This window comes from Gouania willdenowi, chromosome 22 (assembly GCF_900634775.1).
Source record: "Gouania willdenowi chromosome 22, fGouWil2.1, whole genome shotgun sequence".
In the NCBI taxonomy this organism is placed as follows: Eukaryota; Metazoa; Chordata; class Actinopteri; order Blenniiformes; family Gobiesocidae; genus Gouania; species Gouania willdenowi.
Window position 1 is genome coordinate 5,403,595 of NC_041065.1, and position 14,833 is coordinate 5,418,427.

The 14,833-nt window shown below is 40.6% G+C and overlaps 1 long non-coding RNA gene across 1 annotated transcript; it reads right to left on the minus strand.

Annotated features, from left to right (window-relative positions):
- Positions 1-8,535: 8,535 nt before the first annotated feature.
- On the minus strand, positions 8,536-9,146 carry LOC114456202 (uncharacterized). Its single transcript, XR_003672811.1, has 2 exons — positions 8,835-9,146; positions 8,536-8,759 (listed from the first exon to the last, which is right to left on the minus strand). It is a non-coding gene; the product is annotated as an uncharacterized LOC114456202 (long non-coding RNA).
- Positions 9,147-14,833: the final 5,687 nt, after the last annotated feature.

The following is a 14,833-nucleotide window of genomic DNA, read 5'->3' on the forward strand; positions in this document are numbered from 1 at the left end:
ATGTTTATTTTTTTCACAAATCCTGCTCTATGCTTCTTTAAATAGTGTGTAGGCCAGTGTGAGACACAGATGTTCCAGAGAGTTTTATTTAATTTGTGTGTTTTTTATGACTCAATGTGCAGTGTCTGAAACAATCTTCTTATTCCTTCTGTTTACTCAGTGATCCTTGTTTCAAGTGCACTTCCAAAATGTTTTTTATTTCACTTTGTTCGTTTTCAAAGCTTTTATAGACTTTTACCGTCAGTAGATTTTTTTTCAACTACTTCCTCTGTTATTTCCAGTGCTATGGCTGAAGGAAATCCATTCACACTGGCCAAAGCACTGTTACGCTTCAAAATAGAAATGTTTCAGAGGAACTTACAGCTTTAGGGCTGCTACAAAAGCCAGGGTTTGAACTTGTATGAACTTCCATGTTTCATGGGCCTTTTTTTTTTCTTCTTCATAGCATAATAAATATGATTACATTTTTGGTTCATCTGTGGAGCTATAAAATGGCACTTTTTTTTTGCACGTAAAATAGATCAGCTTTTAACTGAAGCAGATCAATCAAAACTTAATTTACTTTACAAATCTTATTACTGTATATCTTCATCAACACCGAAACACAGCTTTGATCAAAAAAGAAAGGTTAACTCTTCTGCTATCTCGTTTTTCTACTTGCCCTCTCATTTGTCCTATTTATTGAAAATTCAAACAAAGGGCGCATATAAATCTATTGTGTGCTGAAATACTTAGAAGGTGCCATTTCTGTACCATCTGTGCTGTGCCTACTAAGATTGCACTGCAAACCGGTGCATGTGCCGACATGTGGTTCAGAAAATTAGCATTGGATTGGGGGAAAGCGTAGAAATTCATTTGAAGCCGTTCAATAGGAATAGAGGTGACGGTGCACATTCTCTCATGTTCGCCATGTTTGTTTTACATGTGAGGTAGTTCGAGGGGGAGGAGCTTGCATTCTTATGTAGAATAGGAGGAGCAAGAACTGTCAGGGGGAGAATTTTCCCCTTTATGAGTCATAAGGGGGCAAAACTCACTTTTTACAAAATGTGGAATAGCAAGGGAGGGAGAACTTTTACAACTTTGGCCATCTGGATGAGGCTAAAGGAATGTATATCCTTGTAGCAAAACCATTATAATAGTAATTTTTCATAATACTGCCTCTTTAAACCACAGAATTGTATTTGTGCAGCAGAGAGAGAGGGCACAACACACCACTCCAGCTCCTGAAACCCTGCAGAGCCAAAGATCTGGCTCCACTGGCTCCAGGGCTGTCTATACACATGTATGTGTGTCTACACATACACACATACAGGCCTGCTTGAATTTATTCAACTTGAAACATTTTATTGGGCACAACAAATGGCCTAAATACTGTTCAGTCAGTACATTTCTGTTCTTCTGTTTCCTCTGCATTTAACAAAAAACAGAGGCAACAAAGTGACAGCTTCACTTCAATAAATGTAACTTCTATTTCCATCTCATATTGGACAAAGTTATGATTCGTGTTTCTGAAATGTTGTAATAAAAAGTGTCTTGTAGCCCCTGTCAGTGATGCTGTGCTGCAGCAGGAATGTGTCTGCCATGGCATCCGTCAAGTAAAACTGTAATTTGCATAATTTGCTGAAAAATAAAGGAAGGACTGAAATAAAAAAAATACCTGCCCAGCATAACAATGAATGGAATGGCAAGTTTTTGCCTGGGGCATTTAATGCAACCACCAAGCAAAGACGACAGATTCTACAAATGTAACATTTTTTTTACACACACAATATAACCATCAGACTAGAGAAACTATTCCAGCCGAGCATATGAAATGCGTTCTTGCAACGTCATCCTATCAGTCCTCCTATTGATCGCCTATCCACAAATTAGGGCTAAAAAACACACTCTGCCCAGCCACTGAGCCCTGAATCTAATGTTGAACACTGAGTGTCTTCTATAGGTTCTACGGAGTGGGATGAGAGCAATTAAAACTGATGCTCGGTAGAACCACCCACAGAGACCCCAGAGCCCTCAGGAATGTTATGGGAGCAGTGGCGGAAATGATTGACTCGGGCAGAAAATGCATACTGACAATTACAGTTAATAGGAATTAAAGAGTCTTTGGGCCAACCATTGGGATTCTATTCCAGTCAAACATGGGATTGTGATCCAAATGGCCTCATATCACAAACATGTCATATGAGGAATATCTGGAATATGAAAACTAGAAAATTAGATTTCAAATATTTTGAAAAATTACAATCTTTGGAGTAGATTCCAATCACACTTTTTCATCTAAGGGTTAAACAGGGTGGTATTTACCACTTTTGTACCTGCTATCTATTACAGCACCTGCAATGTATTAGCATGCATAATAAATGTTGACTTCCTTCTTTTGAAACTTACATTTGGCCTGTTGTGTGCATCTCTAATAGGTCAGATTGTAAAGCATTTTCTTTTTTAGGAATTGCAGATACCTGGATTACAAAAAAGAGCAAGGTTTTCTTTCATTCTTTTTGGATTTAGCTGGCAGCAAAATACTGACTTTGGGGCTGTGAATACTCATGAGGCGATCATTGTGATTATCCTGAATGTCACTACAGTTTAAATTAGTGAATGCCAAACTCACCCACCACAGAAAAATAAGAAGTTAAGACTCCCTAATCCAATAAACTGGGCTGCTCTTTAAAAAACATGAATAGACACATTTCAAACCTCATTAAAAATGTCTCTCTCACACATAATCTACCCTACATGTAAAGCTTCAGTTGTTAACTTATGAGTTTACTCCGACACTACCTTAAAGCTGCAGTATGTAAGGTTTTTTTGGCGTTATTTGGTCAAAAATCCATAATTATCTTTGAGCATATTGTAATCAAAAGTGTTCTGAGTGGATAGTGAATCTCTTCTCCTTCTCCTGGCTTTGTAAATTAAGTTCAGAAAAAAAAAAAAAAAAAAAGAAAAGTAAATTAAGTTCAGAAATTCAGGAGTGTGATACTGGATGTCAGCCAATCATAGATCTTTCAACAAACACGTTTGCTGTTTTAGGCGTTACTATTGGTTATTCGACTGAAGTCACTTACCAGGCACAACAGTTACACGGCAAAGCAAGCGTAAAAAGGCAAACCGAGGTGGAGAACCAACAATTTAAAGGCACAAACACACTCGGGATTAACAAACCGCTTTGTGTCCTTGTAGTTCCCCGTGACTGTGCAGGCTTTGGGTCAAGGTGAATTTATTTTACAGTCTGAATGCAGTCTAATGGTCTTCTGACAGGAATCCCCCAAAAGAGCATCAAACAGCTACAGCTGGTTCAGAACGCTGCAGCTCGGGTCTTAACCAGAACAAAGAGGTCAGAACACATTACTCCAGTTTTAAAGTCTTTACACTGGCTCCCAGTCAGCCTCAGAATAGACTTTAAAGTTCTGCTGCTGGTGTATAAATCTGTGAATGGGTTTGGTCCAGAATATATCAGTGACATGTTAGTCAGGTATGAACCCAGCAGGTCTCTCAGATCTATGGACACAGATCAGATAGTGGAGCCCAGAGTTCACAGTAAACATGGTGATGCTGCTTTTAGTTGTTATGCTGCAAAGAAGTGGAACAAACTGCCAGCAGAGCTGAAGTCAGCATCACATGTGAACATTTTTAAATCAAAGTTAAAGGCACTTTTTTTCTCTACTGCATATGATTGAGAGAGAGATTTTTTGTCATGTTGTTGATGTAATGATGATTTTACTGATGATTTTAATTGATTTTACTGATGATTTTAAATGTTCTTATTGATTTAAATGTTCTTATTGATTTTAAACAATTGAATGTTTTATCATGTAAAGCACATTGAGTTGCCTTGAGTATGAAATGCGCTATATAAATAAATTTGCCTTGCCTTGCCTTGCCTAGTGGTTGTCACTCTGCCCTGAGCGGCAGTCGGCTGAGATCACAGCCGCATCTGTGAGCTTGTGGCTGGGACGAGCTGACGGCAGCAGCCGCTGTTCAGGGCAGTACCTACAGAGTGATACATGGTTTCCTGTCTCTAAAACCCCAGAACAATCTCCAATAATACAAGATGAAGTCCCTACACGCACGTGCAGCCTCTTGGGAGCGCTTCACCCGCCTCCCTTATAGCTTGCGAGGAGGGAGGCTGGACGGATGGCCGACGGAGGCGTGTGACGACCTTGAGTAGATCTAGTTCAAAAACAAAGTTCCAGGTGGCGGTGGGGGAGAGGAGGGGGAAGCGTCTTTCTGCACAACAGCCTGGTGATAGATGAGACAACCGTGAGCGGCTGGCTTTGGGAGCCAAAGCTGATAAGTGATTCAGGCTAATTCAATTTCAATAGCCTTAAGTCCCGGTCTCTCAGCAGGTAATCCAATAAAGTGGCCTTTTAACTCGTGAGCTGAGCATTCAACTTCACCAAGATCAATTTAATTTTGTGCAAACGTTCCACAGCAGCCTCCTACTTGCTTTTGAGATCAATCATCACATGATCCGAGTGTTGAGAGCCCTGCTCCATCCTTCAGAAATGACTGGCAGCCTTCTCAAAACAGCCGCCGATGTAATATTGACTTTGCGATAGGTCAGAAAGCTGCCAGCTCCAATCAGCAGAAAGCCCACTACCTAAATTCTAATCATGTAGGTGTCTTACATGTCTTTCTTGGAAAGAATCAACAGGCACACAACTCACCACTTGTTCAAAGGGTCGAGCGCATATGCAGTCGCAAACGTAACGCTCGGACAGGCGGGCTCACCATTGCCTGTTCTTTTTGTCGAAAAAGTGTGGTCGATAGCATTGAGAGACCAACTGGTCAATTCCATAATTCCAGATTTGGACAAGATGCAAAGAGAGGCTCCTAATAGATTCACAAGACCAGACAAAACAAAGCATCGGCAAAAACAGATAAGGTGGGAAAGAGGCAGCAGAGAAAATGTGACCGTCCTCGTCGAGAAGCAGAAGAGAAAGTACACAGTAGTACACAAGTGAGAAGCTTCACAGACAAGCGTAACAGAAGGACTAAAGAAGAGAAGAAGCTACATGGAAAATAAAAATAAATAAAAAAGAGCATTTCACATAGCAGAAGAGAGAATAGGCAATCATCAGAGTGTAAGTGTGACTTCATGAGAAAAAGAAAAAAAAAAGGGAGAATAAACATACCTGTCAAGTATCAAGTGTTGGCCAAGAAACTCCTGTATTTTACTCCTATTTCGCACCATTGTCCTGTATTAGTATTTTCCTGTGAATATCCCGTATTTTAATGTAATAATAATTAAATGATAAATAAATAAAAACATTCCTCTGTCTTACTAAACTGAACACTGTCACGAGCCTCGCGAGAACTGCCACCTGAAAGGGCCTGAGTGGCAGTTCTTGGAAAACAACTCAGAAAAGAGATGATGAATGAAGACGTTCCAGATAAAAAAACAAAGAAGTTGTATAAATACCTTGTAAAATGTGACAAAGAGTTTATCTTCATAAAGAGCAGCAGATGTGACACAGTTACATGTTCTGTTAGATTAATAACTGAGATTATAACGTCTACCACAGCGGAAGGAACGAAGTAAGTCAGCATGAAAAATCAGCCAATCACAAGCACCACAAATAAACACTGCTTTATAAAGTGTTAAAGAATGTAAAGTCTGCAATAAATGTGTCTAATAAGTCATTAGTGAATACCAGAGAACCATATGAGTGATCATGAGAAATTATAAGAAAATATATAATGAAAATAAAATGTTAATGTCTCACTTAAAGACAAACAACGTGAAATGAACAGCAAATATGCAACGTGTTGACTTGTATATAAACTGTAAGTATATTAAATAAACATATGTGCTTCATATACGCATTTATGTTTTTATTTAGGCTGTTTTATAATTTAGGAATTAGGGCTGGGCGATATATCAAGATTGAAGATGTATTGAGTTTTCTATTTTGGCGATATAGAAAACTATAATATCGCATATATCGATATACGTCTATTTTGTATAAAAATACTAGTTTTAGGAGTCGCTGCTTTTACTTCTCAGAACAACATGTAAAGCTCATTTACATGAATTAATGAGTGTGTTCTAACCCAGACCTTCCCCATAATAAACCACACTACGGAACTCACTCACACATGCTGTCCCTGATAGGTGAAAAAGCCAAAATTGGCACATATTGTGAAGCTGTTTTAAATATGTCTGTGTGGCATTTTGTATCAGCATATTTAACACAGAATTGTCTTTCTGCTCAGATTTATATCATATATCACCGTTTTCAGAAAATATATTGAGATATGAGTTTTGGTCCATATTGTCCAGCCCTAGTAGGAATGTTCACAGCATTCAATGCCAACAAAGGTCGACCTACCAGATTATAATCACATAATTGTATTTAGTCAGTGGTTGATAAGTGGCTATTTTATATTCATTGTACACTTGTCTTAAAATATAAGGGATACTGGAGCTTGGTTGGGGGGTGGGTCAGTCAGATTTTAGTGTATCAATAAAAAGACTTGTTTGCATTAATATCACTACATGCTGTAAAATCACTATAGTGCTGTAATTATATTACTCTATGCTACCTAAGGGTTCAAGTTAATGATTAATATATGATTACTGTCCAAAGCAACATCAAATGCAGTTTTTTTCATCAAGGGACATGAAACTTGTGTTGCTGGCTGGCTGCCCACACCACGCATGAAGGGGGCCACTTTCCCCCCGCCAGTCCGTCCCTGACATCTATATGGGGCCATTATTGTAACAAAGCTATTTGTGTGCACGCAATGCAATCTGTGTGTCTGTACCTTAATCCGTGTGCGTTTGTTTCAATCTGTGTCTGTATAATTGCTATGTGTAAAAACACCTGGTCCTCATTTTCTGTCCAACAGTCAAGCTTGGTAACAGGAGCCTCTATTGTTGACGACCACAGCTAAAATGCACTGAAGACAAGGGATGAATGAAATGTGATTAGCAGTCAGGTTTGAACAAGACAGAGCAATTTTGTTGTTGATGAATGGATGAATGAAACGGTAATAAGCAGATTAATGGTGCTGGCTGCTGATTGCTTCATCCAAACTAGCTCTGTAAATTAATCAACAATGTATTTATAAATATTTTCTATTAAGTGTCACATATGACGTGTCACACATTACTTTCAAAATCCCAAAAATCCAGAGAATTATTATTAATTATGATATTACTGAGGAAAGATAGCGATATAATTTAAAAAATAAATACAAAACATTATTAGAAATGATTAGGTAATTCATGTAGCTGTTCTACTAAAACCTGCCACAGAGGGCAGCGTTACTACATTGATCAGCCTTTAATATCGGGTGAGAATATAGCAGCCGGACCGAATAAATGCTCATTAGCCTTGGTTTATTCACGAGGATTGTTGGGTGAAGCTCAATATGCTGCCCTGTGCACACAGCTTCTGGAAGAGCGAGCACATGACTACCTGGTGAAAGATACATGAGGTTAATTCCCTTCAGGCGGATTGTAGGGTGACTGAGGTTCGAAGATAAATTAACTCCTTAAACTTTAATTACCTCATGGCTTTTTGCACTTAGTGCCATTCTCTCTCACACACAAATAAGCGTGTTGTGTCCCCCACCCCCCACCCAAACATTGCTCTTTAAATTATATAACATTGTACATTTACATACAAGACTCATGTAATCCATTTTCAGTGGGTTACATGGGTGTTGTTGTGCCTTTGTTTCCTTACAGGGTAAGAAGAGCCAACACATGGGGACAAACATCCCCTTTCAACACTGTTCCTACAGCCACTGCCATGCCAGTCAATTACATACTGTACATACAAACAGATTTCATGTATCCACCCCTGGTACAAACCACTATACCACTCTGCTGTCACCAGAGGTGACAAGTAATAAAGTACAAATACTTTGTTACTGTACTTAAGGAGTTTTTTCCAGTATCTGTTCTTTACTCATAGGGCGACCATGGCTCAGGTGGTAGAGGGTCGTCTTCTGATCAAGAGGTTGGGGTTCGATCCCAGTACCTGACTATGTGTCGAAGTGTCCTTGGGCAAGACACTGAACCCTAAGTTGCTCCCAGTGGTCGACTAGCGCCTTGCATGGCAGTTCTGTCCCATTGGTGGGTGAATGTGAGAGTGAATGGGTGAATGAGCTGATATGTAAAGCGCTTTGGGACTGCTTCAGTGTGGTGATAAATTAAGTCCATTTACTTGAGTATTACTTTTTACTTTTACTCCTTACTTGTTAAAACAAATGTCTGTACTTTCTACTCCTTACATTTTTAAAATGAGCATGTTACTTTTAAGACCTTCGCAGATGACGTTACAACATAAAAAGATGCAAACCGGTGCGTTCTTTGCATTTATTTTGGTAGTTTAAGCTTTTTTTTTAGTTTTATGGTTAACATTTTCAAGTTTTTTTAAATGTTAAACTAATTAAGCATTTGTAATGGGGGTTGGGGAGTTGCTGGGGAAGTTTGAATAACAGTGAATTGACCAAAAGTTTATGGAGGGAGAGTAAAGCAACCGGGTGTGAGCACCCCTTAGTTACCAAGGAGGACAGCAACCATGATGTCACAAATTTATTAAAAAGATTAAGGTAAAACAGATTAAAATGCCCACAAATTAAAATCAATGTATGCTAAAATCCATTAACGATGTGGGCTAAGGAACGAATAAAATAGGGAAAAAAGTCACTGTCCACAATAAAGTGCAATGTGCAGCTACGCCCAGGTCCTCCGCTCCCCCTTGTCCCAAGGCGGTAGATCCCACTGGTCACAGGCTCAGGGTCCCCTGAAAATGCAAAACATAGGCCAGCACGGGGGTCCGAGACTACGTCCGAAGGAGGGGTGTTGCCACGTCACTTACAGGGCAAGGCAGAGTTCCCCTCTGCCTTTGCGTGTATGTGGCTCTTAACACTCCAATTAGTCTCGATACTTCCCGCTGGCTCCAGCCCTCCACACGCTGGGACACCTACACAGAACAACTACCGGCAGTCAAACGTCCCACAACAATATCCCCGATCTGACTTTGTCCAACAAGTGTTACTACGGTCCCATAGGGTACTCACACGGAAGGCAGAGTCCTCCTCTGCCCCTGCGTGTATATCGCCTCGCAACACTTGTGATCCCGGCGTGCTTGTGGTCCCCGATGCGTGTGCCGTCCTGTGCCCTGGGAGCCTGGAGGGCAGGGTCCTCCTCTGCCCCTGGGAACCTGGGGAGGACCCACAGCTTCCCTGCTGCTCCTTCTCCTGTCTGTGTCGTTTTTCCTCCCCCTTGCTCCTTCTCCTGTCTGCCCCTTTTATTGTGCTCCAGCCACAGGTGCTGATTAACCTCAGGTGTGTTGATTAGCCTCAGGGTTTGGACATAGTCATGTGATTGAGTTGATCAAATTACAGCATGTGACTGGCAAGGTTCATAAAACAAAAGTTAAAATGCACTGCAAAAATAAAACCAATACAAAACACACTAAAAACACAGCACACAATACAAAATAAAATACCATTTCACAGCAGGATCACACATTTGCCATTTTATTTATAATAAGTGCTAACTTATCCATGGGCCAGTTGTTCAAAACATTTAATCTGGATCAAAATTATCTGGATTTGGAAATCCCGTTTTTTGCTACCCAGGATCAGATAATCCGTTTTACTTTTATGCCGTTTTTTCAAAGCAACATTGAACTGGACCAACCTGATCCAAATACGCAGTTTTCAAGATTACCAAACCCGAATTACCAGTGCTCTGAATAGGACGACATATCACAGTGTGGGCTACAGCTATGTAAAGAACAACAGGTAGAAGAGCCGACATGGGGTCACTGTAAGTGTTTTCTATTCTGAGTCAAAACACAAAAATAACAAATATCCGCTTCCATTCGTAATTTAATTTATGACTCCTCATCTGAGCCACAACAAATAAAAAACAAATTTACATAATACATTGTGAATATTTTGAATGTCTTAAATAAAAAGGCAAAATGTCCAATAGTTACAACATAAATAATGTTCAGGGTTCTTCCTCATCTGAGGAGGAGTGACCAGCATTTTCAAGCCATGCTTTTAGGAGGCGGAACAAAAGTTTTACCTTAGTTTGCTGCAGTTTGGTCAGATTGATTTGTTCCTCTGCCAGGAGTATCTGTGCTTCTGCTCTTTCAGTGTGAGTGGAACCACAGGGAGCATGCAACATAATACTTGTGTCACAATGTCCCTCTCTGTGATGGTGTTCCTGATGCACCGGAGCCTGTTGGTGACTTTAATAAAGCATGCCTAAAGACTGTGCTTCCCAAATTCGTCCAGTTTGTGGATTTTGCCATCAGAGGGGAAAATACTTTAAACCATGTTTACTCCAACATCAGGCATGCCTACAAAGCTACACCCCTCCCCCATCTGGCTGGATCTGACCATCTCTGCATGTCCCTCACCCCCACCTACACCACCCTGCTGAGGAAAACAAAGTCTCAGTTAAAAACAATAGAAATCAGGCCTGAAGGAGCCCTCTCTCAGCTGCAGGACTGCTTCTCAACAACTATATGGGATTTATTCTCCAGTCACAACCTCCAGGAGTACACTGACACCGTACTCTCCTACATCAAGAACTTTGTTGACAATGTCACTGTCAATAAAAGGGTCAGGGTGAACAACGAAGTGAAATCCCTCTTAAAAAGCTGCAACACTGCCTTCAAGTCAGGGGACAGGGCAGCATACAGAGCGGCAAGGGCGGACCTGAAAAGAGGCATCAGGGAAGCCAAGGCGGCTTACAAGAGGAGGATTGAAGATCACTTTGCTGTAAACAACTCTAAAATGATGTGGCAGGGGATAAATCACTTAAACTACAGAAGCAGGAACCAAGAGACATCTAGGACTGATGTCTCGCTTGCAGAAGACCTAAACCAGTTTTTTGCCCGCTTTGAGACGGTCAGGCCCTCAGCTGACACATCACCTTCATCCCCCCCAGCACCGGCACACTGTTACTCCAGGAGCACCAAGTGATAGGTGCTCTAAGGTCAGTAAACCCCAGAAAGGCGGCCGGCCCCGACGGAGTACCTGGTAAAGTACTCAGAGCATGTGCTGACCAACTGACTGGTGTTTTCACTAACATCTTCAACCTGTCCCTGACACTGGCCACCGTCCCACCATGCCTCAAAACCTCCACCATCATCCCCATTCCGAAGAAGGCAGCAGTGGACAGCCCGAACGACTACAGGCCTGTTGCACTTTCGCCTGTAGTCATGAAGTGCTTTGAGAGACTGGTCTGTCAGCACATCCGGTCCCGTTTGCCTCCCACTCTGGACCCCCACCAGTTTGCCTACAGGGCAAACCGATCCACCGAGGACGCTATCACCATAGCGCTCCACACTGCGCTGAGTCATCTGGAGCATCAGGGAAGCTACATCAGGATGCTCTTCCTGGACTTCAGCTCAGCATTTAACCACATTATCCCAGATATCCTGGTCCAGAAACTAAGTCACCTGGGAGTCTCCACCCCCATCTGCCTCTGGATCAAAGATTTTCTGACAAACCGCCCACAATCTGTCAGACTCGGCCCCCACCTGTCCAGCACCATCTTACTCAGCACTGGCTCTCCACAAGGATGTGTTTTGAGCCCCCTCCTGTTCATGCTCTACACATCCGACTGCTCCCCGACTCATCTATCAAACTCCATTATAAAGTTTGCAGATGACACCACCGTGGTCGGGCTCATCTCAGGGGGGGATGAGTCTGCCTACAGAGATGAGGTCTGCAGACTGACTACGTGGTGTTCCGTTAACAACCTCCAACTGAACACCACAAAAACAAAAGAACTGATTATGGACTTCAGGAAGAGCAGAGCGGACCCAGCCCCTCTCTATATCCACGGAGACCGAGTGGAGAGGGTCCACACCATGAGGTTCCTGGGCGTGCAGATCTCCGATGATCTCTCCTGGACTGCAAATACCACGGCGGTGGTGAGGAAGGCTCAACAGCGTCTCCATTTCCTGAGAGTGCTCAGGAAGAACAACCTGGAGGAGAGGCTGCTGGTGACCTTCTACAGAGCTACCACAGAGAGCATCCTGACGTACTGCATTACAGCGTGGTATGCAGGGTGCACAGCAGCAGACAGGAGAGCGCTGCAGAGGGTCATCTGCACAGCCCAGAAGATCACTGGCTGCTCCCTGCCCAGCCTGGACGACATTGCTAACTCTCGCTACCTCAGCAGAGCAGGCAACATCATCAAGAACTCCTCCCACCCCAGTAATCACTCGTTTGACCTGTTACCATTGGGCTGACGGTACAGGTCACACAAAACCAGGACAAACAGACTCAGGGATAGCTTCTTTTCCAGAGCTATCACTGTAACAAACAAATCCGCTCACATCGCTCACACATACTGATCATATTGATCTTGTGCAATAATACATATTGCTGTTATTGTAGATCTGTACATTCAAGCTGCTATCTGTGTATTTATCTGGGTATTTGTCGGTACATATTAATGTGTCATATTTGAATTTTTTATTGTTTTTGGTGTGTTTTATATATTTTTTTTTTTTCTCTCACTGGCACCTTGGAGTTGCACTCAAATTTCGTTGTACCCTGTACAAGGACAATAAAAGGATATTCTATTCTATATTCTATTCTATTCTATTTTATTGAAGAACCAGACAAACCTGTGGCGTTCTGTCAGAATGAGGGACTGACTGGACGTATAGGGATGTAATTGTTAGACATTGTTTTTGGCAGTTTTATATCTGATGATTGTTTCTTTAAAGTTAATATACAGCGATGACAGGTACATTTAATATATTTTTGTTTGTTATTGAAATCTGTTTGGTGGGATTTTTTCACGGTTTCATTTGTTTTCACAAGATCATTTTTATTTTACTAGTACAGTGCCCGTTGGAAGTATGCATTTATGTGGGAGCATAAGTAGAGTTGTCAATTATGGCCAAATGAGTATGTGTTTGAAGGTTGGATGCAAAAAAAGGTGTACATACTCTGTACTCTGTAGTGTTATAAAGGGGTATATTTGCCAGTGCAAAATGTAGGTTCTCCTGTTTTAATTCTATGGGACATGTGCATGACTTTTTTATTTTTTTTTACTCACTTTTATATTTTTTTTGGTGTATTTTTTTTGTTGTCATATGTATTTTTGTATCTTTCTGTTGTGTTTTTGTGCATTTTTTTTGTATAATTATTGTTTTTGTTGCCATTGTTGTGTGATTCTGGAATCATTTTGTGTATTTTTGTGTAAATATTTAGTTTTGTGTATTTTGAGCGATTTTCATATTTTTGTTTTATTTTTCTGTAATGTATGTTTTTTGGAAGTCATCATTATGTGTATTTTTTTCTTTCAGTTGTCTTTTTGTGCATTTTTTGTATAATTGTTTTTGGTTGCCATGGTAGGGTTATTCTGGAGTCATTTTGTGTACTTTTTGTATAAATATTGTTTAGTTTTTATTTTTATTTTACTCATTTAGTATATTTTTCCTTTAAAGAAATAAATACCGTGTGCGTGGGGTCCCGTGAAATGTTTGAGACGCTAATAACCAAACTCCATAGACAATGTAGCGCCAATCAGAAAAACAACAAAATTGCGCAAAGCAAAACGTAAAGCTCCAAACTACATGAGTGAGTAAGTAAATTAAAGTATTATCTACAATTCGGTTGTTTTTAAAGAAAACAAAAATCATTGTTCACCTTTGAACCGAGTGGTCTGAACTTAACTTCCATGCACGGCACCACAGAGAATCTGCAGTTTTCCAGATGGAGTATTGAACAGGTTGAGTTCAATACCGACTCACCACTGGCTGACGATTTCAAATGACTTATTCAGAGAGCTCCCATTTTTGAGGGGTGATTTTAAATGACCATGAAATATTAACTTAAATAACTTTTATCAGTACAAAAACATTTTTAGTATTGACTTTTTTTTTAACCCAAACAAACTGCGACACAGTGACGTCATGAACCTGGAACCGGATATAGCATGCTCAATACCGCGCTCATTATTGAGAGAGTCGTAATCTTAAAACTAACGCTTTGAACGTTTTGCTACACCAAATTACTCCAAAATAACAGATGCACAAACTCTGGGTATTTGGAAGCCATTGACAAAGTTTCAGGTCGAACGGGCACCACGTCGGGGAGATATTCGCTCCACGCACACAGACCTTTCTTGCATTATAGATAGATTTTGACTTTACTATACTAAAAGGCTTATTTTTTAGCCAATGTCTACGTTATTTAGTATATACATTAAATGATACAAATGTATTATTAGACCATTTTTAAAGTTTTACTACATTTTCTTCCTAAAATACACCTTAAATCCTACCCCTTGTTGGGATCAGGATAATCCTGTTAGAACAAAGTTATCCAAATCCTACTGAAATGTTTTGAACAACACAAACTGAAGCTTTGATCCAGATTAAAACTAGGATTGGATTGTGTGATCTAATCCGATTTCAGAATCCTTATTTCCCTTTTGAACCGATATCCAAGATTTGATCCAATCCAATAACCAACATTAGATCAGATTACCTTTAAACAACTGGCCCCAGGTGTTCAAAGGTAACAGATTTAACTTGTTTTGTCTTATTATTGAAGGGTCATTTATTTTACTTTTTACTTAAGTACATTTAGTAGCATGTACTTTTTTACTTTTACACAAATAAGGGAGCATTTTCAATACTTTTACATGAGTGCGTACATCTCCTGTATCAGAGTAAAGGTAAAATGCCCAGCTTCTTTTGCCATAAGCCTGACCACTTGATTGCTGAGTGGAAGCATAAGCAACAAGGGTCAGCTTTGAAAGAGCCCAAGCGTGTAGGATTGATTACAACATCTACTACTGTCCAACAACATGTCCTTAAGGAGCCGGAGG